The sequence below is a fragment of the Pteropus medius genome, unplaced genomic scaffold (genome assembly GCF_902729225.1).
Source record: "Pteropus medius unplaced genomic scaffold, Ma_sr-lr_union100, whole genome shotgun sequence".
Taxonomy (NCBI): domain Eukaryota; kingdom Metazoa; phylum Chordata; class Mammalia; order Chiroptera; family Pteropodidae; genus Pteropus; species Pteropus medius.
Genome location: NW_024346065.1, coordinates 3,144,049 through 3,167,652, shown reverse-complemented (window position 1 = coordinate 3,167,652; position 23,604 = coordinate 3,144,049). Strand labels below are relative to the sequence as shown.

General features: G+C 43.5%; 1 pseudogene; it reads left to right on the top strand.

The window, feature by feature from the left end:
• Nucleotides 1-10,529: 10,529 nt before the first annotated feature.
• On the top strand, nt 10,530-10,648 carry LOC120612832 (uncharacterized; annotated as a pseudogene).
• Nucleotides 10,649-23,604: the final 12,956 nt, after the last annotated feature.

The following is a 23,604-nucleotide window of genomic DNA, read 5'->3' as shown; positions in this document are numbered from 1 at the left end:
GCTGGGACCCTGGGGTCAGTTTACCCTCATCCTTGCCCTTGGGAGCTCAGGAGTCTAATGGGTCTGGTTATTTAGAATCTTGGGTTGCCAATCCTCCTTGCAGATCCTAAAATGAGATAGAACTAGTTAAGCCAAGAGCTTCTAAACATACAACCCAGAGACCCAAGGACAAAAATATCTGGCCTTCCCAGGAATTTATTTTGTTCAGGTTCTGTTGGGACCTCCCCACCATCCAGTCCACCTACAGAACTGGACAAACTGCACACTGGAGTGGCCCCATGGAAAGACAGCTGGACTGGGTGTTCTCCTGACTCCTTCCCATGGTAAACAGTTACCTTAACAGTGCTCATGGATTATGCTGTGGGTCCCCATTTCGCTTCAAGAAGTTCCTGAAAAGGCTGGGGTGGGGAGGACCCTGGTTGGGGTTGAATTCCTAGGGCTACCGTGCCCGATTCTAGTGGGATATGAGCATTATGGACACTTATTTTTGTTCAGGGTCTGGTCTGGATGCAGGACCTGGGAAGGGCGAGGGACCTGCCCACACGTGGCATCTGGGTAGCTCAAAGGAGGAGGGGTATTATGGGTGCCAGTGGAGCACAGCACAGGCCCAGCCTGGCCTCTGGTTCCCTCTCAGAGTATATCAGGAGGCCATGCCATAGCCAGACTCAGTCCTCCTCCAGGCCGGCACGCCGGGAAAAAAAAACTAGAACGTAGCTGCATAAGCAGGCCATGGCTGTGTGTGGAAAGGGAGGCCCCCTCTACACTGCCTCCTGTGCTTTGCGGGTTTGTCTTCCCAGGGCCAGGAAGTGGAGATGCTTTTGGAGACACCAAGAAGGGAGCAGGAAAACCTTTTCTGCCCCCTGGAATTTGGGAGGCAGAGGCCCACGCGGAGACTGCTGGCTTGACTGGCTGCCAGGGGCTCCCTCTCTGCCATGGTTGCCACCCACGTTCTTTAAAGCCAGCCTGCGCACTGGCTGCCCACAGCCACGGGTCCCCGTGTTGCTGGTGCTTGGGTGCTGAAAGGGAGGTGGAAGGGAGGTGGCTGTGGCTACTCTTTGAGCATTTGATTATACCAGACTGAGACTTTTCATAGCATCACCTTAATTTAATCCTCATAGTAATCCCCTGAAATGGGTATTATTCCCATTTTGTAGAGAGGTTAAAAAGTATACCCAGGTCATAGCCTCGTTAGGGGCAGAGTAAGGACACAAACTTACAACTGTTTGACCTTGAAACTACTGCCTGTAGCCACCACACAGTGGTGGCTATTTCAAGGGGAGACATTGAACAGCAAGGTGGAGACCCTTTGGGAACATGAGCAGCTGGGGGTGGGGGGTCCTGAGCCTTATGGGTCAGGGAACAACCTCACGGGAGACGTGAGCTGTGGATGGTGGTCCAGCAGAGGTGTCCCCTGCCTTCCCCATTTCCTACATGAGCCTGGCTGAAGAGACTTGGCACAGTGGACATCTTTTGACAAGATCTCAGGCCTCATCCAACTGTGACTTGGTGAGAGGTGCCTGAAATCCCCTGGGCCACACCCTCCACTCAGCTTCCAAGCTGCTCAGGGCTGCGGAGGGCAGGAACCGAAGCTTTCAGTCTTGGGAGGGAAGGGGACAGCTAGGTCCGATGGAGGACTGCTCAGGGCTGGGTGGCTGAGGGAACACTGGCGTGGTGGAGCAGCCTGTGGAGGTTTTCCCCACAATGAACGTGGCCCTGGGCACTGGCTTTTGCTGCACAGAGCCTCACAGTGAGGGGCAGCCTGAAGCGTGCGTTCTGGCTGCTGAGTGCTCCATTCTGGGATTCAAAGTTCCTGGTGCTCTCCAGGAAGGGAGTGTCTCTTTCTCCCAAATGCCGAGGCTTGACATTCTCTCTTTGCAATGTTGCTGTTACTTCTCTGTCAAACACACTGTTTTAAGTTCCTTGGGGACCTTGTTGAATATGGCGCCTGGGTATGAAATCTCCTACAGTAGACAGAAGGGTTTAAGGAGATGTGAGGCAGGGTGGGGGATTAGAAAATAACCAGATTTAGGTCTAAGTTTTGGGTATGGAGTCGGATGGGAGAGAAACATGGAAGCTGGCTGGAGAGAGACCAGATTGTCTAGTCATGATCACCTTGGGGTTCTCATTCTCCTCTCTCCTTTCTTCTTCTTCTGTCTCTGTCTCTGTCTCTCTCTTTGCACAAAGGCATCAGAAAGCTACCTATCTCCTGATATGATAAGAATTCCAGACCCTTTGTTGGGTGAAAGAGCCTGGGGCATGATATTATGTAAGTATGGTATTATGCTATCTTGGTGCAAAAAAAGAATGTAAAAAGTAAATATCTATAATCATATTTGCTTATAATTACATAAAGAAATTCTGGAAGGATGTATAAGAAATTAATAAAGATAAGTATATGGGCATAAGAACTGGACAGATAGGGGATAAGGTGGAAGTGACACATTGTCACTTTCTGTTTTTATTGCTGACCACGTGATTGTACTACTTAGCTAAAAAGTAAAATAAAATGTTCTTTTTTACTTTTGACCAAAAAATTCCCTCTAACTCGTAGGTGCTCTCTGGGTCATTGCCTGTCATTTCCTGCCCCTATTTCCAATTCCATTTTGCTGACATTATCACTGCTTCTTTTACCTGACTTTTACCTAGACCCAATCCCAGGCCTCCTTGTACAAAACAAAACAAAACAAAACAAAACAAAACAAAACAAAACAAAACAAAGCCTTTCGAACCTAAAATTTCCTCTGTGGCGTTTTCCTTGAATAAAGAGCAAACAGCATGGCAGTTGATCCCTTCATCTCATTAAGACTTAGGCCCCCAAACCTGATTGTCCAGCTCTCCTGGTGAAGGCGAGGCCGTCCCCTGGCCTTGGCAACCCGTTCTACTGTCCAGTGGTCTTTGGCACGTTCTTGAACATTCCACATCTCTGCTCCTGCTTGGGCCTGCCGTTCTGTGATCATCAGCTATGGAAACACACCTCAGCCATCGCTCATCAAATAACTAATCCTCACCAACTTTACCATTCTTCAGTTATCTCTAGGTCCTTTTCTCACCAGGCGAACTAATCTCGATTCCTATAACTGATTTTTACAACCTAGTCATCATTACTTCTTTTGAAATCCTTCCAAGCATCTCTCTTAATTTTTGGAGACTCCATTTTAAAACGAGAGGCTAAGCCCTAAGTACGTAGAGACCAATGGAGAGATTGCCACATGGTTTTTCTCTGCCTCTCTGCTTGGATCCCTGTTGAACAAATCTCTTACATGTCATTGTGCTTTGCAGTTTGCGGAGCACCCCCATCCCCTTCATCTCAGTCTGTTAGACCTTCTTACTGTCTTACTATTTCCACTGATTCAGGTAAGTGTGGCCCACTGTGATCTTTATTTAGATCATCATTATCATACCTGTGGGTAGACCTCGTAAGTAGGCCTTAGCGCAGGTTTATTTGTTGGTTTCCTTTTAAAAGGTCAGTGTGAAACAGGAAACGTGACTAAGAAAACCTTCTTCCTCCATGAAGCTTCACTTCACTAACTGGAAAAAGGCCCCTGTCCCCTCTCCCCCAAGACTTACTCATGGCCCAAACAGACACATTTCAAAAGAACACATAGTTCCCAAAACACTGAAACGTGCATACTAAGGCTCATGTGGGGAGTGAGTGGTTATTCGTCAGGGCTGCTCTGTCTGGGGTCCATCCTTGTGCCAACATGTGCTGCCTGTCACTGTTCTTTACAGAACCTGGGGATAAGAAAGGACCTGGGAGGTCTGAGAGACCTTGTGGCTGACCAAGGAAGAGAGTGGAGCTTAGGAGCTGGAATGGTCAGCAATGCTTATGTGGATAAACGCCGAACCAGAATGAGAATTTGGGTCTCCTGACTCTCAAGGCACGTTTGCCCAGTTAAACCACATGCCTACCTCCTTAAGTTTCTGAAGGGCCCCTCTGCATCTTTCTTCTTGTATTATATAAGCCAGGTGACACATGGTTGCTGAGAGGACCCGAGGCAAACAATCTAGGCTTCCTGACTGGGCTTCCTTGGGGAGCCTACACTATTTGCCTAGTGGTTGCTGCACTCGGCATTGCCTGGTTTGTAACCTTGCTTGGTTTCCTCACCCATAACATAGAAAAATAATAGTCCTTATCTTATAGGTTTATCATGAGGTAAAAAGAAATTAATACACAAAAAACATTTAGAATAGTCTGGGCATATGATCACTCTGTAAATGTTAGCTATTATTATTCTGTTTTGTTGGTCAGCTTTCGTCCATTCCGTTCAACTCTACAAGAATTTGGCACCAACCATGGACTTTGCTGGGGTTGTAAAAATGGCCACATTGAAGCTATACCTTAACCCTGGCCCGTCTCTCAATGGCTAGCAGATTGTCTTGAGAAAAGCTGAAAAAAATAATGTAGATGGTCCAATGCACAGTCCACACTGACGGGACCTTTTCAGATAGTCTATGTGGCAGGGAGCCTACCTCTGAGAGAGCCTGGTTCTGGGCTGCCAGCAGTGCCCACTCCTCAAAGACTTGGTGTGAGTGGTGCAGCAGGCCTAGCGTTGATTCTGGCTTGGCAGCAGATACTGTTATGGAGAGTACGGATTGAGGTGCAGGAGCTTGGGGCTCCACGTAGTTGGACCAGATGCAGAGAGTGAGTGTGAGATGACATGAGGGGAGCCAGAGCCAGGCTTAAGGGTGCTGAGTCCCAGCGTGACTCCCCCTTCCATCTGTTGCTCTCACTCTTGAGGCCTTTGTCTATATGCTGCTGGGAAATTCCTAGGGGGAGGTTAAACCCCAGCCCTGAAAGGCACATAGACGCACGTACACACTTCTCCAGGGCTTCCAGTTGCCTAATTCAGCCCAATAGCTTCCTGAAAATGTAGCCTTGCCACACCAGAGGAAGGACAGACCATCTGCAGTGTGTGACCCATGTCAGCAGGATTTAATGGGGATGGTGGGGGAAGTGGGGGGCGGTAGCCAGAGCTGCCGCTGAATGCGTGAAAAGTTAACAGGGCTGAACTTTTAATAAAACCATTATTTCTATTGCTCTGATGTCAATTATATCTCAGTGAAACTGGGGAAAAAAAACAAATAGAATGCGCATGGCATATAGCAAGCATTCAGTAAACACAGACAATTACTACCTGAAACAAATAAACAGACAAATAAATTTGCTCTGTTTCTAAATGGGATCAGAATAATCCTTAAATTCTGTTATGGATTCCTACCTGGGATCCATTCAATCTTAAAACAGAATGGCAGTGGGTCAGACTTCTCATTAATTTCTAGCTGATTTGTGATAAAATTAAATTCTTGAGTAAAAAGAATTTTTTTTGTAAACTTAAAAGTGAGGCTACTAGGTGTTTCCCATTTATTAACCTAGCATTAAAATGGATTATCTCTTGATTTTCCTGGTTTTTTACTGTGTCTGAGTTCCTTCACTTTCCTTCCAGAGTTCCTTATGCAGATCTGGGAAGAAACAGCAGGGGGAGAAAAGCTGAAGTTGGTTTGGGGGTTTGAAATGGGATAGAGTAGACATTTCCAGTTCACAACATCCCTATTTCCTGAATATTTTCTAAGCCCAAGAAAATGGCCCTTGTTCGCTTACATAATCTTGAAGCCGTGCATGCTTCTCCAGTAGCCCCTGGGCCTCAGTCACAGTCCGGGGTGGGGGGGCAGGCATCCCCACTCCCAGCCTCCTAGGCATGGGTTGGGGGGAAGATGTATGTGCAGGGATTGGAGCCGCACACCCTAATGGGGCTGAGCCCGCCACACTGCCTGTCTCTCCCAATTAGTTCTCCAAAGGGAACAAAGCCTTATTTCTCTCCTCTCTCCGTTCCCAGGCAATGGCCAGGGAAAAACAATCCTTGGCAGTTCAGGGGTTAAAAATAAAACACAGCGAGGGGGAAAACAAGCCAGGCAGCTGCAGCGGCTCCTTAGAGCCCACTCCAGGCTAAACAGAGGCCCCAGCAACTCCTTGGAGACTTGAACCCTGGGCGATGGAATTTTCCCTTGCTTGGAGGTTATTGTCCTCTGGAAAGGGCCAGGGCCAGAGGAGGGCCTGGGGAGCACTGATCTCCCCAAGCCCACAGCCAGGAAGCTCCTGAGAGCCCAAGGGCTCCGTGCCACCCAGCTGGGGTTGGGTGAAAAGGCAACGGGGTTGCAGCCCGCTTTGAGAAAAAAGGGGGAGGGGGCTTGGGGGTCTTCTCAAGGCCTGGGCACCAGTCTTTACCCCACTCCTCAGCCCCAGCCAGCCAGTCACTGGGATGGAATAAAAGGCTTGGTTCCCTTGGCAACCGCAAGGTCTACCAGTCTTTCACAGAGTACAAGATGGGCTGGGGGCTGGGGTGAGGGACAGTGTTGGGGGAGGTGAGGAGGAGGGAGAGCCTGCTTAGTAGTTATGTTCTAGGGAAGGTATTGTAGGTTCCGGCCTGGGAAACACAGGATACTCTAAGCGTTGGGGATGTTCTTAACTGCTTCCCAGTTTTGAACCACAGTTGATGGTCCATGGTGGAAAGGGGACTATGTAGGCCTCATGTTAACTTCTTGGATGGCTCAGGAGTGTTCAGAAGAGCCTACCTTCTTCATAGGCACCAAGGCCTGGCCCTGCTTTATAACTGGAAACCCCTGGAAGTGTTGATAGATGCTCGAGGCCATAGAGAGCTATTTGTGAAGCAGAGATTAGGATGGCAGGCGCCTGTCTCCTGGGTCTGATCTCAATGGACTAGACAAAGCTATTTTTAATATCAAGCACGAGAGTTGCTGAAATATGGACAAAGTGCAGAACCTGGGCTGACTTTGTCTCAAGCACTAGACTTTATGAAAGGAGTTAAAAAATCTATTCACATACCAAACAGATGCGTTTAGCCTCAGTGAAAACAAGTGATAAGGGACAGAAGACCTTGACTTAGAACTTTACGATGAGTGGTCCCAGCATGTTGTTACTAGCATAGAGATGTGTGGGACTCTTGGTGTAATCCTCTCCTGAGGTTTTAGATTGTGAGGGCTCCCAACCTGGCATTGACAGAAAGTGCCTCTTACGGTGCCCTTAAAAATGTGGCATCTACCAAATGGAACAAAGGAAGCAGTCAATAAGTTGATATGGTGGCTCAGGAAAGGAGATGGATGGTATAAATCAGCTCACTGTTCAGGAGTCTTTAGATGCTTTTTAAAAAACCAAAACCAAAACCAAAACTCCTATCTGGTGTAGCCAGGCTGTTCTTGGAGACAACAACTGTTCATGGCTTCTTCTGGTAGAAAGCTTGCTTGATTCTTCTGCTTTTGTTTGAGGCTCTCGGGGAGGGGTGGGGTGGGGAAGAGGTCACTGTTTTCCTGAGAGAGTGGCTAGGGCCATCATCAGTGAAGTACTTCCTCATGCGCCCCAGGGCCAGTTCCTTCAAAGCTCCTCTCTAGTGGGTGGGTCTCATCTGGAAGACAACGATTTGAGGAAACCTAGAGGGTGGGTCCCTAAGATGAGGAAACACCTGGGTGGCAGGTCTCTGATAAAGAAAAAATTCTGAGATACCACTGCAGCTGTTTTGCATGCGTTGACCTATGGCCAATCAGATGGCCACCTGCTTTAATAATCATCATCAAAATAATAATGATGATGATAATAATAAAAAAAGATCAAGGAATCACTTATCACTTAATTAATTTACTTGCTGACTGGTGAATTGGCAGAGAACAAGTCTGGGCAATACAAAATAACAACTCGTTGAGAAGATCTACAGAGAATGAGAACCCAGAGAAGAGAAATTAGCATGAACTCACCTTGTGAACATTCTTGCGTGTATATACAGTTTGAGGAAAATTGAGTGACGCTGGTATGATTATTATTCCCATTTTGTAGATGAGGCCTGGGTAGATTAACTAATGTGAGCAAGGTCTTGTAGCTGAGGGTGGCGAGAAATGGGTTTTGACTCCTACCTGATTATCCTAGATCTATATAACAGCCACTTTCAGGTACGAAATCTCCCTTTATTCTGAAATCCACTTATTAAGGCAGGAGATCATTCCCGTTTACAGCCTCAGAAGCTGAAGGTCATGGAGTTTAAGTGACTTGTCCCAATCACAAGAATCACAGGACTAGTACGTGATAGAGCTCTGACTGCTTTGGGGCTTTTCTCACAAGGGCACGAAGCCTGGTCTCAAGTTCCATTCTCATATATCCAAGAAGATTTTAATGCCCACCATTCACCCAGTCATTTATTCATTCGGTCATTCAACTAATATTTGCTAAGTACCTATCATAAATAAGGCATCAAAGAGACTAGAAGACAAATTAGATTTTTAGAAAAGGCCTTGTGAGTAAAAGGATTTTATAATCTTACCATTTTATGTCTGCAGTCATGGCTGTCAGTGGAAATTTTCCAAAATCAATTTACTAACAACTGATCTGTCTCATTCAATTACAGAGAGAAAACTCGCACATTAAGAACTACGGAATCATGAACGCTCCTGGATACCTCGCTCCTTGAAATGAACGGAGTAATTCAGCAAGTTTTGGCTGGACTCACAATGACACCTGAGTAGAGGTGGAGGGAACTGAGTTTTAGCCAAGGCTCCCTTGGGTGGTTCACGACTGCATAGCCTCTCAACCTAACTAGCATTCCTGTGTCTCCTGGCCCCACAGACTCCATTGTGAGGGGGCCTCTCCCACAGAAGACTTCCTCTCATATCTGATTTCTTGCTCCAGCTACTTCCTGGACAGGACCAAACACTAATCAGATGCCTAAACTTATACGGGCCGAGTCAGAGTGTATGCTGGTCATATCCCCTACTCACTATTTGTATAGGATTACTTATTAAAGATGGTTTCTCACATGGAGCTACCATGGGAAAACCTTGCCCCACGGATGACAAAAGTCGCCATCATATATGCAAGGAAGCTAGAAGTCAAGTGGAATATAGTTGTTGCCTATGAAGGCTGGCCCATGAACGAAATCTCCATCTCTGTCCATATGGCCTGACATTCATTAATTCATATGGATCTAGGTGCAGGTATTTATTAGAGTGCAGTATGGAGGAAATTAAGGAGTTTTTATAAAGCAAATGGAGATGATAATGGAATACTGGGGAATGGCTTTTGAAGAGAGGAGATTGACCCAGGTAGGCATTCAACAAATACGTGTAGTGCATATTTTACCGGGGACCTGGTGCTGCTTTCGTTTAGGTGGTGCTGGCACTTAGGAGGTTTCTGTGGTTTGAGGACAGACCAGATTGCACGGGCTCTTTCAGAAATGGGGCGCGACCTCTGAGAGGGTGGAGGGTAGGTGGGAAGGAACCTGAAGAACACAGGAGCTCTAATGCCGACATAGACTCCCATTGAAATGACCTGGGTTTTGTTGCCAAAAGCCACCCAGGGTATACTTAATGGGGAGACATGTTTGCCCTCCAGGATGGGAAACATTTAAACATTTAGAGGCTCGATTAGGAAACCTTTCACATTCTTTTTGGTAAAGCCCTGATGACTCCATTATTTATAAATGAGACTCAAACTTTAAAAAAATCTTTCACATTCTGCTATCACTTCACTTCGTCACTCAGAGATTCTGCCTCTTTTTCCTTCTGCCTAGCTTCCCCTCCTCAGATAGGACTGCTGGATTTAACAAATCAAAATAAAAGATACTTAGTTAAGTTTAAGTTTCAGAGATCAACAACAAATAATTTTTTAGTATAAGTATGTCTTGTGCATACTTATACTGGGTGTCTTGTCTTTTATCTGGCAACCCTGCCCCAACCCTCCACGCCCAAACCTCTTTGAATTCATTTTTATTGCCTGTCAGAACGCAGTACCTCTCCGGGAAAAGAGTTTCAAGGTTTATGATCGTCTGTGTGGAACAGTGTCATGAGTCGTCTTCACCTCTCTTCGCTAGGTGTCCTCTTCCCATATGTTTCAGAAAATGGTATATTTCTGCTGAGCTTATTTTCTCTTTAATTCTATGGGGGTCCATGTTCACATTTGGATTTCCAAACAGGAAAGTGCTAGGCACATCAGTTTTTTCATGGCTGCCTTATGTATCCTCCCATCTTTTGGGTCACCGTTCCTCAGGTCTTGACTTCTGAATGGATAACGTCCAACAGTACCAGGTAGGAAGACCCAAGGGGATTAAATATTGGCAGGATGAGATTCTCTGAGGTTTTTCCAATGCTCTTCCTGATGATGTCCACATTAGTCAAGAACTAAATGATTATTGAGCACGTGAAATGTTGATAAGGTCATAAGGTAGCATAGGTCCATTTGATAGAGTTCTTAAAGTCTACCTGTTTTGCCTTTTTTTAGTGTGTGTGTGTGTGTGTGTGTGTGTGTGTGTGTGTGTGTGTCTGATAATGAGCCAGTAAAACAATTGAGAGAATGGAGAAGGGAAAGCAGTTAAGAAAGATCATATTGTGGTCTTGACGGTGTTTTCATTGCAAGAAAATATACCATTGTGATGGCGGCTGTGTTAGGAGGGTGGAATTATGATATTTCACCTCTCTTTTCTGCTTTCCAGACTTCACGTAATATAGTTCTCTAATTTAAAAAATAAAATGAGGTCTATGGCCAAGCTACCCTGAACAAGCCCAATCCTGTCTGATCTTGGAAGCTAAGCAGGGCCGGGCCTGGTTAGTACTTGGATGGGAGATCACTTAGGAAGTCTAGGTACTGTAGGTGTAAAAAATAAAGAATAGAAAAATAAGGGATTGTAAGCTGACAAGATCCTTGCAATCTGTGAGATCAGCCAAGGGTTGCCTCACCTAAAAATAAAAATAAATAAATAAAAATAAAATAAAACATCTGAAAGAGTGCTTTTCATTAAAAAAATGCAAGGCTTTGCTATTAAAAGAACATTGACTATAAAAAGAAAACATGGCATTATTCAATTATCAAAACATAAAATGTTTTATAAGCTTTACACGCTGTTTTCTGAGTAACTTTTCTCCAATCATTTAGCTAAACAGTAGTGTTGCTGGAACTGGAACTCACATTTGCCTGGCTTAAAAACCCAGGCCCTTCCATTATGTCGTAGCAGAAATTTTGCATTTGGATCTTTAGGAATGTGTCTCTTCAATCTCAGGAGCAAAAGTCACATGGATTTTAGCACTTTATTACTAAATTATTTCTCTACACTCTGAAATCTAACATCGCCTACCTACACAATAATTGATTGATTCTTCTGCACAAAGTTTCTAGAGCCTATGAATGAATCAGCAATGAAAAGTCAATTTTAATAATAGCTACTGTTTCCTGGATGCTATGTGCAAGGTACTGGGATGAAATTTTACTTTATTTTACTAATTTAATCCTTGCAAAATTCTGAGGTCAGTTCTAGCCCTACTTTATAGATGAGGAATAGAGATTCAGGGATATTAAGATCATGCAGTAATAAGTCTGGAGGCTGAGATTCAGAATCAAAAGCCTACTTAGCTGCAATGTATTTCATTGTATGCTAATCCTTTAAAACTGCAATCACTCCTGTCGAGTGTAGTAATTCTATGTATCAGAAAAAAAGAGTACTTTCCTCCCATCCTCCTTCTCTAAACAGCAAGTAAACAGTTCCCTCAGATCCTTAAAAGACGAGAATAAGAGCGAATACTCAGATGCAACCACAATCCAGAGTTGATTTAACCCTTTAGATGGTTACAATTAAAGTAGGAGGCAGCTCTCTGAAGGATCCACAAATTTTAGATTTTTTTGCACCCTGTTAAATTGCCCCTTCCCTTGGAGTTTGTGTTGTGAATGTTGCAAGGAAATCTGCTTTTTCATTTCTTCGCAGGCCTTGGGAGGGTCATTTTTCATATTAAACAGAGCATCATACATTCTTGAGAAAGCCTCTCCCACTGACTTGTTTGGACAACCAAGAGGAAAGATGGTAGGCCTATAGAATGGGCTGCATGATAATCCAAGAAGATCTAGGAAAGCTCCTGCCAAAGCAACTATTGTTTATTTCTAGCTTCCTCTAAAGCTAGGCATCTTGAGAGCTGCATTTATCAAAGGGGTGACACCTCCATCGTCAGAGGTGTATTTGGAGGCTATCACCCTGATGGTGGCTTGTTAACTGTAGGTGCTTCTGGTCAAAGGTTTGTTTTTGTGTTTCAGTGAATGGATTGAGCATTTATCAACCATTATTGGTATTTCATAACCATTCCTCTTGGTGTTGTAATTAGAATTCTTTTGTATTCTTGAATCTTAATGTTAAAATAGGACATTTTGGTTTCAAACTCATGCAATTTGCTCTTTTGTGTGTTTGCATGGGAACATAAAAAGAAATTGGAGACAAAAGGTTCTTTTAGGACCTTTACTCACAATGCCTTCTTTTCAGAAAACCCCATTTCACATTGTTTTGGCAATCGATTTTGTGATATGTTATAGATTTCCCTTCCCTGCTATCTCTGGGGCAGGCATTACTCACTATTTAATAGGCAAGGAAAGATTATTGCCTAAAATCTCAGTGATTTTGCTTTCCTACCGGAATAGTACTTTTATCGTTATGTAGCAAGAATATCTACATGGATTTATTGGGTAAAGCTTCCATTCAAAGGTCCAGGTACTGATTAACCCTGCTTGGCCCACTGAACAATGGGTGTAGCCTGGGCTTGATAAACCAAATAAGACCTTTGTCTTGTTTTGCTAGCTGCTCAACATTGCCTCTACCATAAAATCATTCAGCCTCCAAGGAGAGGCCAGGTTCTTTTTGTAAAGACCTAGTTTTTATTTCTTGTCCTTGATGGCTAGTTGAAACAAGTAGGGGTGCTGATAGAAAAGGCCTTGAGGACATGTGTGTGCTTGTGAGTGTGTCTATACACACTTGTACATATGCTCACATGCATGCTACTTCCCACTGGGTTGGAGGTATAGGATGATGAAGCAGTTAGTTTACCTGCATATCAGGTAAGGCTTAAACACAAATTGTTTGCTCTCAACTCTTGCTCTGAGGTATCCACAACTTCTTCCTCCCCTGCACTAGTCTGTTTAGGCCACTTTGCCCAGGTAGATAAAACAAAAGACTACAGAAGCTCTATTTCTAGTAGTTTGCTAAAGGAGCTCTTGTGCTATCCTCATAGGTGCCTGGAAAATAGCTAAAGTGAACTTGAGTATGTGACTAGACTTGCTCGAATCCACCCCTCTCCTGGGAAAATTGCTTGGGCTTCTTCCAGATTGGGGTCAACAGTGTCACATTTATTTCCTAAAAATACCCCAACTTGCTAAAAAAGTTTTTTAAAAAATAAAACCCTCCTATACCATAGTGTAGGCCTTACATCCCTCAGAAGCACTGCCTGTACCTTTGGGCAAATACCTGAGTGGGTTTTCTGCCCCAATCAATCTCTGACATAGACCTGGTTTTCAAGTCAAGGGAAAGAAGCATTAGGAAGACTCTATTCCACTGAATCTGATGCCTGTCCATAGCTATGTTTCATAATGCATTGTCTGGAGGAAGAGTGAATGCTTAGCTTAGGAAAAAATCTTTCAAAGGGGATGGGGCTTACAGCCTTAAAATATCTAAAGACTCTTATGGAGAGGAGCAAATAGACTTATTCAAGCTATGACTGAGGATGGAATTTTCCAGGAGTATTTTGGTTTGATATAAGAATGACTGTTTAACAATGTCTAACAATCATCCAATGAATGGAAAGCTTCCTTAAGGTGCTGAGAAAGGGCCCAGTCTCAGGACTATGTAAACAGAGGGCAGCAAAGATGTTGTCATGTGAATTCCAGAAGTAGGCATGAAGTCCATCTGATGACCTGCAATGTCTTCTTTAGCTCTAAGATTATGTGATTCTATATCTGTAATTTTCCATTTCCCTATTAAGAAGAAATTTTCCACATTCAAAATTGTTGTAGTATTTGATAAAGTTTATGGAGGATTTCTGCTCTGTTTGCTTTAACGTGGGGCTTACTTCTTTGCCTTATGGCTTAACAAGAAATAAACACATCAGTGCTATTTGTCAGGCAGAGCAGATGGTAGTTTACTTCTGGGTAGAAAGACCCTGTTTAGATGCAGCTTATCATGGAGGGGTTGGGAACTCCATATCTTGCCCCTCGTTCAGTTTCTGAAATTCCTCTACCCAAAGGACCTGGGCATCTTACTTCAGTCTAGATGGTGGATGCAGCAGAAGTGATCTGGAGCCGGACTGTTCCTTTCACCAACTGCCTCAGCAGTTCTCTTAGCATCCTCCCAATCCCCCACGATTCCATATCCTTCTCATGGAGCTTCTACATAAGAGGAATATCCTAAGGAATCTTCTGAATCTCTGACCTCTTACATTGCCTCTCCCTTATTTGAGGACAGAGTAAATGTTCTTTGAAAAATAACCATCTCTCTTTCAAGTGCTCCTGCCATTAAGCTATCATAAAGAACAAAAATTTCTATCAAAAAAAAACAACAAAGAGAAACATTAACCTAAACATTCATAACATACTAGATTATAATAACTTCATCTGACTTTAACTTTTAAGTGGAAAGTTCTTTCGTTTAAACAAATTTTGATCTTGGCCTTGAAGGTTGACTTTAAGTTACTTTAAGAATATTCCTTTTTCTGTCTCTCTTAGGATAGGGATATGTTACAAGTAGAGTTTTAGGAATTAGAAATAAAATACTGGTAATATGAAAATTAATAAACTCATACCCTCTGATTTTATATCCATGTTTACTTCAATTGGTGGTACATGATTGAGGATCTAGATATAAAGATCTTATCCTTTATGGAGCTCCCTGGGGCAATCCAATTCTAGCTCTTCCAGCAATCAGCAAGAAGAGGTAGGTATTAGTTATCAGATCCCTTTAGCTAAATTTCAGACTAAAGACAATAAGCAAAAAACTCAACATAATTAATCACCAGGGAAATGCAAATTAAAACCACCATGAGATTCCATTACACATCCATCAGAGTAACTAAAACTTAAAGATACTGATATATTCAAGTGCTGGTAAGGATGTAGAGCAACTTGGAACTCTCATGTACTACTGGTGGGAGTGTAAATTTCTATAACCACTTTGGAAATCTGTTTGGCGATATCTACTTAAGTTAAAACTACCCCATGACCCAGCAAGCACAATCCTAGGAATATACCTAAGAGAAATGAGTTTGTATGTCACCCAGAAAAAATGCACAGGTCTGTTTTTTGTTAACCCCAATTTGGAACTGACACAAATGTTCACTAGTAGTAGAGCAGATAGATTGCAGCATATTCATACAATGGAATACTACACAGAAATAAAAAGAACAAACCGCTGAAACAACTGAAATAACAACATTTTTTTGAGTGAAAGAAGCCAGATACAAAAGAATATATACTCTGTGATTTCATTTATATAAAACTCAAGAACATGCAAACTAGTCTATGATGATGCAGAACAGGGATTGCTTTGGGTCGAGGCATAGTGACTGGGAGGCAAAATGGGGGGAAATGTTCTGTATTTCATTCTGAGTGGTGACTTCATAGGTATATACATTTGCAAAAGTTCATCAAGCTGTTAAGTTTCGTGCAGTTCAAAACCACAAGGAGATACCACTTCATTACCATGGGGAAGGCTAAAGCGAAAAAAACAGATGATAACAAGTGATGAAGAGGATGAGAGAACTAGAGCCTTCATACATGGTTGATGGGATTATAAAGTGTCATTTCTAGAAAACAGTTTGGCAGTTCCTCAGAAGTTAAACCATACGACCAGCCATCCACTCCTAGGTATATACCCAGGAGAATTGAAAAGATCTGTTCACACAAAAATCTGTATGTGAATGTTCATAGCAGTATTATTCATAATGCTCCCAAAGTGATAATAACCCCAATGTCTATCGATTGATGAATGGATAAATAAGTTGTTATATGTTCATATTGTGGAATATTATTTGACAATAAAAAGAAATGAAGTAGTGATACATGCTATAACACGGATGAAGCCTGGAAACATGCTAAGTGAAAGAGGCCAGTCACAAAAGGCCACATCTTGAGTGATTCCATTTATGTGAGATGTTCAGAATAGTAGAAAGAAAGTAGATGAATGGTTGTCAGGGGCTCAAGAGAGGATGCCACGAGGAGTGACTACTAATGCATACGGGGTTTTTTTTTTCCGGGGGGCGGGGGCGGGGGAGATGAAATGTCCTTAAATTAAATAGTGGTTATGGGTGCACAATTCTGTGAATATAGTAGAAAAAACTGAACTGTGTACTTAAAAGGGTGAATTTTATGGTATGCCAATTATATCTCAATAATGCTGTTATTAAAAAAATAGTGCATTTTACTGTGTATATTTATAGTTCAAAAAAGGGAATAAACAGTAAAAATGAATTCTTTAATTAAAAAAAAACAGGGAAAGAGGTGTGAGTTAAGAAGAGAGAGCAGAGGACAAATTTGCTTGAACATCTCAAAATGCCAAGTACTTTATGTATAGTAGAGTTTCACTTAATTGTCAAAGAACTCCTGTTACACGTGTATTCTCAAGTTAAAGGTGAGGAAATTATCTTAATATTTACAAATATTAAGATAATTTCCTCACCTTTCTTAATATTTACAAAGCTATAACTTGGACCCAGAGCTCTTTCTTTTCCATTATATTTCTCTGATCCTCAGATGTATTCTCTTTGGGGGATTAGACTTGGCCTTGGAGCCGACTTTATCTGGAATACTCATTTGACAGAAGAGGACCCTGAGACTCAGACATGTGATGTGACATAAGATCCCATGGCCAGCCTGTGGCAGAGCTAGATTAAACCCTGATGTCCTAGTGTAGAGTTCTTTTATTAATTGTGGATAAAGTTAATAGCACTATTCCAAACAACTTATTAAATAGATCTATTTGGTTCAGTCATCCCAGAGAGCAGTCTGGAAGGGCTCAGTTTTGTGAGAATGTGTCTACCTATGGCACAGAGCAGTTCTCACAAAGGCCATCAGCATATTCATTCCAGCCTTGTGTATGGCAGCCTAGTCGTCCATCACCAAGTGAATGGATAAGTTAACTGTGGTGGGCACATACTCTATTCATAGCTCTTGGAAGCAAGGAACTACATGCACATGCAATAATATGACAATTACCTTAGAGCTGGAAAAAAGCAGATAACCAAATGCTATTTAGAGCATACTATTTATAAATTAAACATAACTCCTCACAAAATAATACCATATATTTTACAAAATACATCTAGAAACACATTAGTGTAGGGCCTGTTGGGGTGAGGGGAATGCAGTGGGCCTGGTGACACCATAAATAGAATAGTATGGTTAACTCAATTCTTTATCCCTGAAGCCTAAAAACAACTTTTAAAAAATCTTAGCATCAGATATTTTACAGAGACAGAAATTTGTCTCCTTTATTTAACTAACAGAGGCCTGAGTTTACCTGAAGTCTCAAAATCAAAATTGACAAACAAACAAACAAACAAACAAACAAAAAAACCTGCCTTCGGAAGTAAGGAGAGAAAATTACAAAGAGAGATGATCTCTAGCTGGGTGGTTTCTGGGATTTTTCTGCAAATGTAGCTGGCTTTTCAAAGACAACTCACAGACAGCGGGGCTTCTTACTGCTTCTTACTCTGTCCTTGACATTCATTACATAGGTCTTCCTTAGGCACATGACCATACCATCTTCCTCAGAAAGCCCACTAGCCTGGAAATGAGTTCCAAGTGAAAAAATGAAGGCGTAGAATGGGAACGTGATTTGGCCAAGTAAGATATTATGGGCTGAATTGTGTCCAAAATTTGTATGTTGAAGTCCTAAGCCCCAGTACCTCAGAATGTGACTGTATTTGGAGATAAGGCCTTGAAAGCCGTAATTAAGTTAAAATGAGGCCATGGGGGTGGACCCTAATCCAATCTGACTGGTGGCCTTATTGGAAAAAAGAAATTGGACACACAGAGAGACATGAGGAGGGGGTATGTGGGACATGCACAGAGAAAACACATCGTGAGGACACAGTGAGAAGGTGGCCATCTGCACATCAAGAAGAGAGGTCTCAGAAGAAACCAAACCTGCCAATACCCTGATCTTGGACTTCTAGCCTCCAAAGCTGTGAGAAAATAAATTTCTGTTGTTTAACCTGCCCAGATTATTGCTGACTGCTAACAATTTACAAGTGCCACAGCCCTGAGTACAGACGTAAATATGCATATGCTCAATTCTGTGGGATTTTGTTATGGCAGCTTTAGCAAATGAATACAGTAGGAATTAGCAGAGCTGGGACCTCCTCTCTCAAGTTTAAGAGCAAGTCTTGGTCTGGGTTTCTTGATTAGTGAAGTTATCCTGTAGGTCTTATCTTAGTGTGCAAAACTCTGGTCAAATTTTCCTAAAAAAAGATACCCCATCTTTTGGAAATTGGAAGGGCTGAGTCAGGTGGATCTCTGGAAAGAACAAGAGGAGTTCTATGAGCTCACCCAGTTCCATTACCCTACCAGGTAGTAATTAGGGAAGCCTTGGGCAGTTGGCCTACTGATAGGGCACCTGGCAGTTATCGGGCCCCAGGAGAGGGGAGTCACCACACCTTGGGAGAGACATTCAGCTGGAAGGGCCTCTCAACTGCCAGTAATTTCTTTACAAGTGCCACAGGCCTGAGTAAATATGTACTTCTCTTCACGGACTTTGCTAAAGACTGCTCACTCAAACAAGCCCATTGTAGGTGTTTGAAAGCACAAGTTCCTTCTGATATCAGACCAGAGATTATTGTTCCTATATCAGAGGATTAATGAAGGTCAACAAAGCTGAGGAATGGAGGGGCTGAGCCCAGGTCAATAAAGGGGCTGGGGAGCCATGCCAGTAGTGTACACACTAGGAAAATGTCCTAGCAGGGAGTGGAAAATGAAGGCTACTTCCTGTACTCTTGAGTTTCAGCCATGCTGAGGCAAAGAAATGCTCTTGCTTTTGACATAATTCATATTGCCCACTGGTTGGCAGTTCTCTCACCAGTCTTCAAGGAACGAAGGAATTTCACTGGTAAAGAAAAATAGATGTTGTATATTTGTGTATTTGTGGGAGACATTGTATTAAGGATTTGGGGTACATGTATGTAATGGGAGGGTGGGGATAAAAACAGGTAGAAAGGAAGGAAGAAGGAATAGTCCAAGCTTCATTGACTACCCTGAAAGGTTTGAGAACTCCCTGAAACTTGGGCTCTTTCTCAACCAGCACATGCTGCTTACAAGCCTGCTTTGATAAGGTCTTCCTACTGCTCACAGGCAACACCTTTCCCACGCTGTCACCCTGTTGGTCCATAACAAATCAAACCAAGTCCTATAAGACTGAGGGCAGGCAGTCCAGGCCTGTCTGGGCCATGTGTACTTGTTTGCTTAGCTGGTCTAGTTGATACACTTGTTGAAGAATGTATCCCAGTTTATTTGAGTTCAGAGGGTTGCCTACTTCCCATAACCCACTCAAGGCACTGTGTTTGGAACCTACCCTGCCAGTCCTGGGGGTTCACATTTTATATCTGTAACTCACATAGTGTGACTCCTTGGTGAACTACTTAACTCTTGAGCCTCAGTTTGTTCAACTATAAAATGGGAGAATAATTTTGATTTATAGGTTGGCCAAGAAGAATAAATAAAATAAGAATATAAAATGCTCTTAGCACAGGGTGGGCATTTAAAAATATTAGTTTCCTTCTTTTTACCCAAATATCAGCTGGGCAGTTTGTGCCATTCATTCATTCATTCATTCATTCATTCAACAAGTGTTTATTGAGTGCCAGCTAAATGCTGGTGAATGGTGTCCCCTGCACTTAGGCAACGTGATGGCCCAGATGTTCCTGCCCTAACAAAACTCACAGTCTGGTAGGTAAAAGTAAAGTGGAATCAGGTGTTAGGGAAGTTGTGGCATTGTGTTTTCTCAGCCTTGTACTCTGATGTCTTGTCATTTGGCCAAGAGGCTAGACATGAACACGATACTCAAGGGGAATTCTATGAACCAACCTTGAGAACAAGACAGTAGTGGCAGACAACAGGTTAACTTCTAGAAGCAGCCAACAGAGAGCAAGGGGAGGAGTCAGGGACTCAAGCAGCTGTCACAGCAATCATCATCATCTTCTATTTATGTGAGACTCTTCTCCACTTGCAAGGTAAGTGCTTTATGCACATTACTCAGTGAATTCTCACAGCTTCCTCATGGGACAAGGAGGAGGCAAAGATGATTAGAGATGAGGAAACAGGCATGGCAAAAAGATAACTGCCTTGCCTGAAGTCATGCAGCCGGCAGAAGCACTAGACCCAGAACTGGGTTGCCCAACTCGGAGTCCATTGGCTCATACTCTGACCATTAGGGCAGTGAGGTCAGGATGCTGTGTGTGACTGTGGGAAGCAGGGCTTGCTGCTGCTAACTGGTTCTGGTACTTGTCAAGTATAAGTTCTAATTCTACACCCTATTCTATTCAGGTGGCTCTGGACATTACATTTAGGAATATCTCAGTGGTGTCTCTCCCCTGTCCTTTCATACTACCCTTAGGATGAAAACGTGATGAGACCTCGGAGGTAACCCAATCCAATTCCCTTGTGTTACAAATGAGAAAACCGAGGCCCACAGAGATGAAATGATTCCCGCAAGGTCACACTGATAGGAGGGGCTGAACGAGGTCTAGTACTCAGCTCTCTCAGTCACCACCGGTCCAGGATCCTTCCTTCTCCCCCAGGAAGGTTCCTAATAATGGCTTTGCTTCCAGGTCCAACCCTCGCAGTTCCTGTCTGCAGCAACTCCTCACGTCCCACGTTGGCGTTCCAGGTCTCCAGTTTTGTCACCAGCACACCTCTTTGAGATTTCTCTAGGAGAAATCTGTCCGCTTAGGGGGCTGTCTTGAATTAGCCACAGGATAGGGGCCTGGAATTTCAATGAATCCTGGGGATTCAAGGATGGGAGCCACAAGCTCCTCTCATACTTGCTTTTGCCTGCAACGTCACTCTTCTGAATCACCTTTCCTGCTTGAGCGCCAAAAGCACTTGCACATGTGGGAATATTTTCCGATGACAGTGACTTCTTCTGCAACATCGATAACATCTGTGTTAGTAAACTCTTTTACCTACCAAGCTTGCCTCTTTCTTCCATCATGCTGTCACATTACCTCGGAGGCCTCCTTGGTTCAGTCAAGTGCCGGTGTCTCGGGGCAACCTCAGTTTATGGCCTCTGTCCACTGACTGTCCTGCCACCCATCATTTGCTTCTGGACCCTCATGGACTAGCCAGGCAGATTTTGTTCCATTTCTCACTGTGTTGTTTCTACACTTGAAGCCCTCTGGCGCCTATATGGGTAGATGGATGTTAGTAGAATGATCTACTTTTTATGTTTATTTTTTGATGTTGACTTTGTGTTGTTTTGTTTCTCAACCTTGTTTCTCTCAGGGTCCTGGGAGCAAGGAGTCTTCTACTTTGGAGAACCCCTCGCTTCTTTACTCGGTGCATTCAAGTGGACCTCACAGACATGGCTGTTGCTGGGTGGTACCACTGAGGATTTCTCCCCATTTTTTTAGAAGTACAGCTGGCCTGATCCCCACCATCCCTTAGGAGCTCATTGTGCAGGCAGCACAGTTCTGGTTCACAGAAAGCAAGAAGAGAGGCAGGAAAGATCCAGGTGCAGTGATGGTGAGAAATTGCCAATTCTGTTGATGAAATGAGTATCTTGTGGCCAGAGGGTGACGCTGTCTCGTGACACAGTTCCAGGATGCGGCAAGCATCGGTGGGAGGTCTCCCAGTGGAGATGAGACAGAGCTGACCGGGGAATGTGGAGGTGCTGGTGCTGGGGACATGAACACCAGGTTTGAGCGCATACACTTCTCAACTTTGAGAAATCTGTTTTGGGAGCCTGCTGATGTTTCTGTGCACTCCCTGCCCCCTTGGGGTTATCTAATGCCTCTCTTCCTTGATGCTCTAAGTACTTTACATTTATCTCGCTCATCTGCACACTCTGAGACGTGGGGAAGGGACAGGTATTATTACTGCCATTTTGCAGATAAAGAAACTGGGGTGCAGCGCGGGTGCGGCACGTGGGTGGAACCAGGCTGAGAACACAGCTCTGACCCCAGTATGCAGGACATATTGTGCTTTTTTCCTATCTACATTTTCCCCTAAACCCAAACAGTGAGAAAAAAAATAGCTTCAGAAAGAAAATAGTAATAGCTTTTTAGCTGATGGCAAACCTAACATACATCGACTAAAAAATTCAGATGGGCACCAAGTTTGGGATATAGGTTCTTCCGAAGGGGAAGAAATGGGAGGGTGATGGTGCCAGGATAGTTTGAGGGCTTCGGTTGTAACCGTAATGCTCTGGGTTTTTTGTTTGGTTTTCGTTTGGTTGGTGAGCACATGGGCACTATATTTTTCTTTATTTCCTTTCTCTATATCTTAAATATTGCACACTAAATTAAAATCATCTGGACAATACAAAAAGCATAAGATTATTGTTTAAAATGTAGGCTTTTAAACTATTATTTTCAAGACTGGGGCATTAAGGATTCAAGGGATTGTTTAAAGAAACAAAGGGAGGTGTGTATTGCCAGTGGAAAGGGGAGGGCAACAGTTTGGTAGAGAAACAATCATGGAATTCATGATTATGAAGTCAAAATTTAAGCCAGGCATTCTGCGAATATTTAATGAAGGTCTACTATGTGCCCAGCACTAGTTTATGTACTAAAAAATGTAATATGATTCCTGTTCTCATGGAGCTTTGATTCTAATGAGAGACAAAGGTAAAAATAGGTCAGTAGTCAGCAAATATTGTACAAATTTGGCTGAAGACAATAGGAAGGGACTTAGAGATAACAGCTCGGAGGGAGAAGGCCTCTCGGAGGCAGGAATCCTCTAGCGAACCCATTGCTTGGTCCTGAACGGTTCCTCTGTTATCTCCCACTGCACAGATCTGGGGAGCAGTGCAGCTCACTCAGGGGGAATGAGGTGAGGGTGGGGACAGAGCCAGTCTGAGAAGCACCAAGAAGGTCTAGAAGCTAAAACCCGACCAGTTTGGGTACTGGTTCCACCCTGGGTGTGCCCAGGGCCTGTGCATTATACTCTAATGAGGGGTTGGGCCAATGGTGGTGTGTTTCTTTCTTTCTTTCTTTTTTTTTTAAAGGAGGTGCTGTTTTGCATAGATAAATACTATGATTGTGATGTGGGAACCAAAAGGCAGATCATTATGCAAAAAGCACAGGCAGAGGTGAGATTGTGAAACCAGTTCTGCTTCAGGCCTGCTGCCTGAGTGTGGGAACTGGGAGGTGTCTGTCTGGGCCTCAACCTGGGCCAACAGGATTGAGGCCACCCTCTCTAGCTTGTCTCATGACAGCTGGGCCCTGACAGGAAGCAGTCCTTTTCACTTTTTACTTGAGATTCAGAATCCTAGGAAGGGGAAGTGGGTTTGGAGATGCAGGTGACTCAGCACTAACCTCCCCACCCAAATGTATGGTCTTCAGTCTGTTGGACCAAAGCTCTACCTCTCACATCTATTGAACTGATTCCTGATCATGGAAAATAAGAGCCGGGACTTCAGGTGTCCCACATGAGGCTCGAATTGACCTTAGGCCTGGGAGGAGGCAGAGAACAGGGAAAGAAAAAATGTTCTTGGTTCTGAGTTTATAAGCTGACTTCCTAGCTGCAGGGTGAGGATCTCCAAAGAGGAGGTGGAGACTTATGGAGAGACACTCCAGGCAGGCTGGAGAGAAATGGAG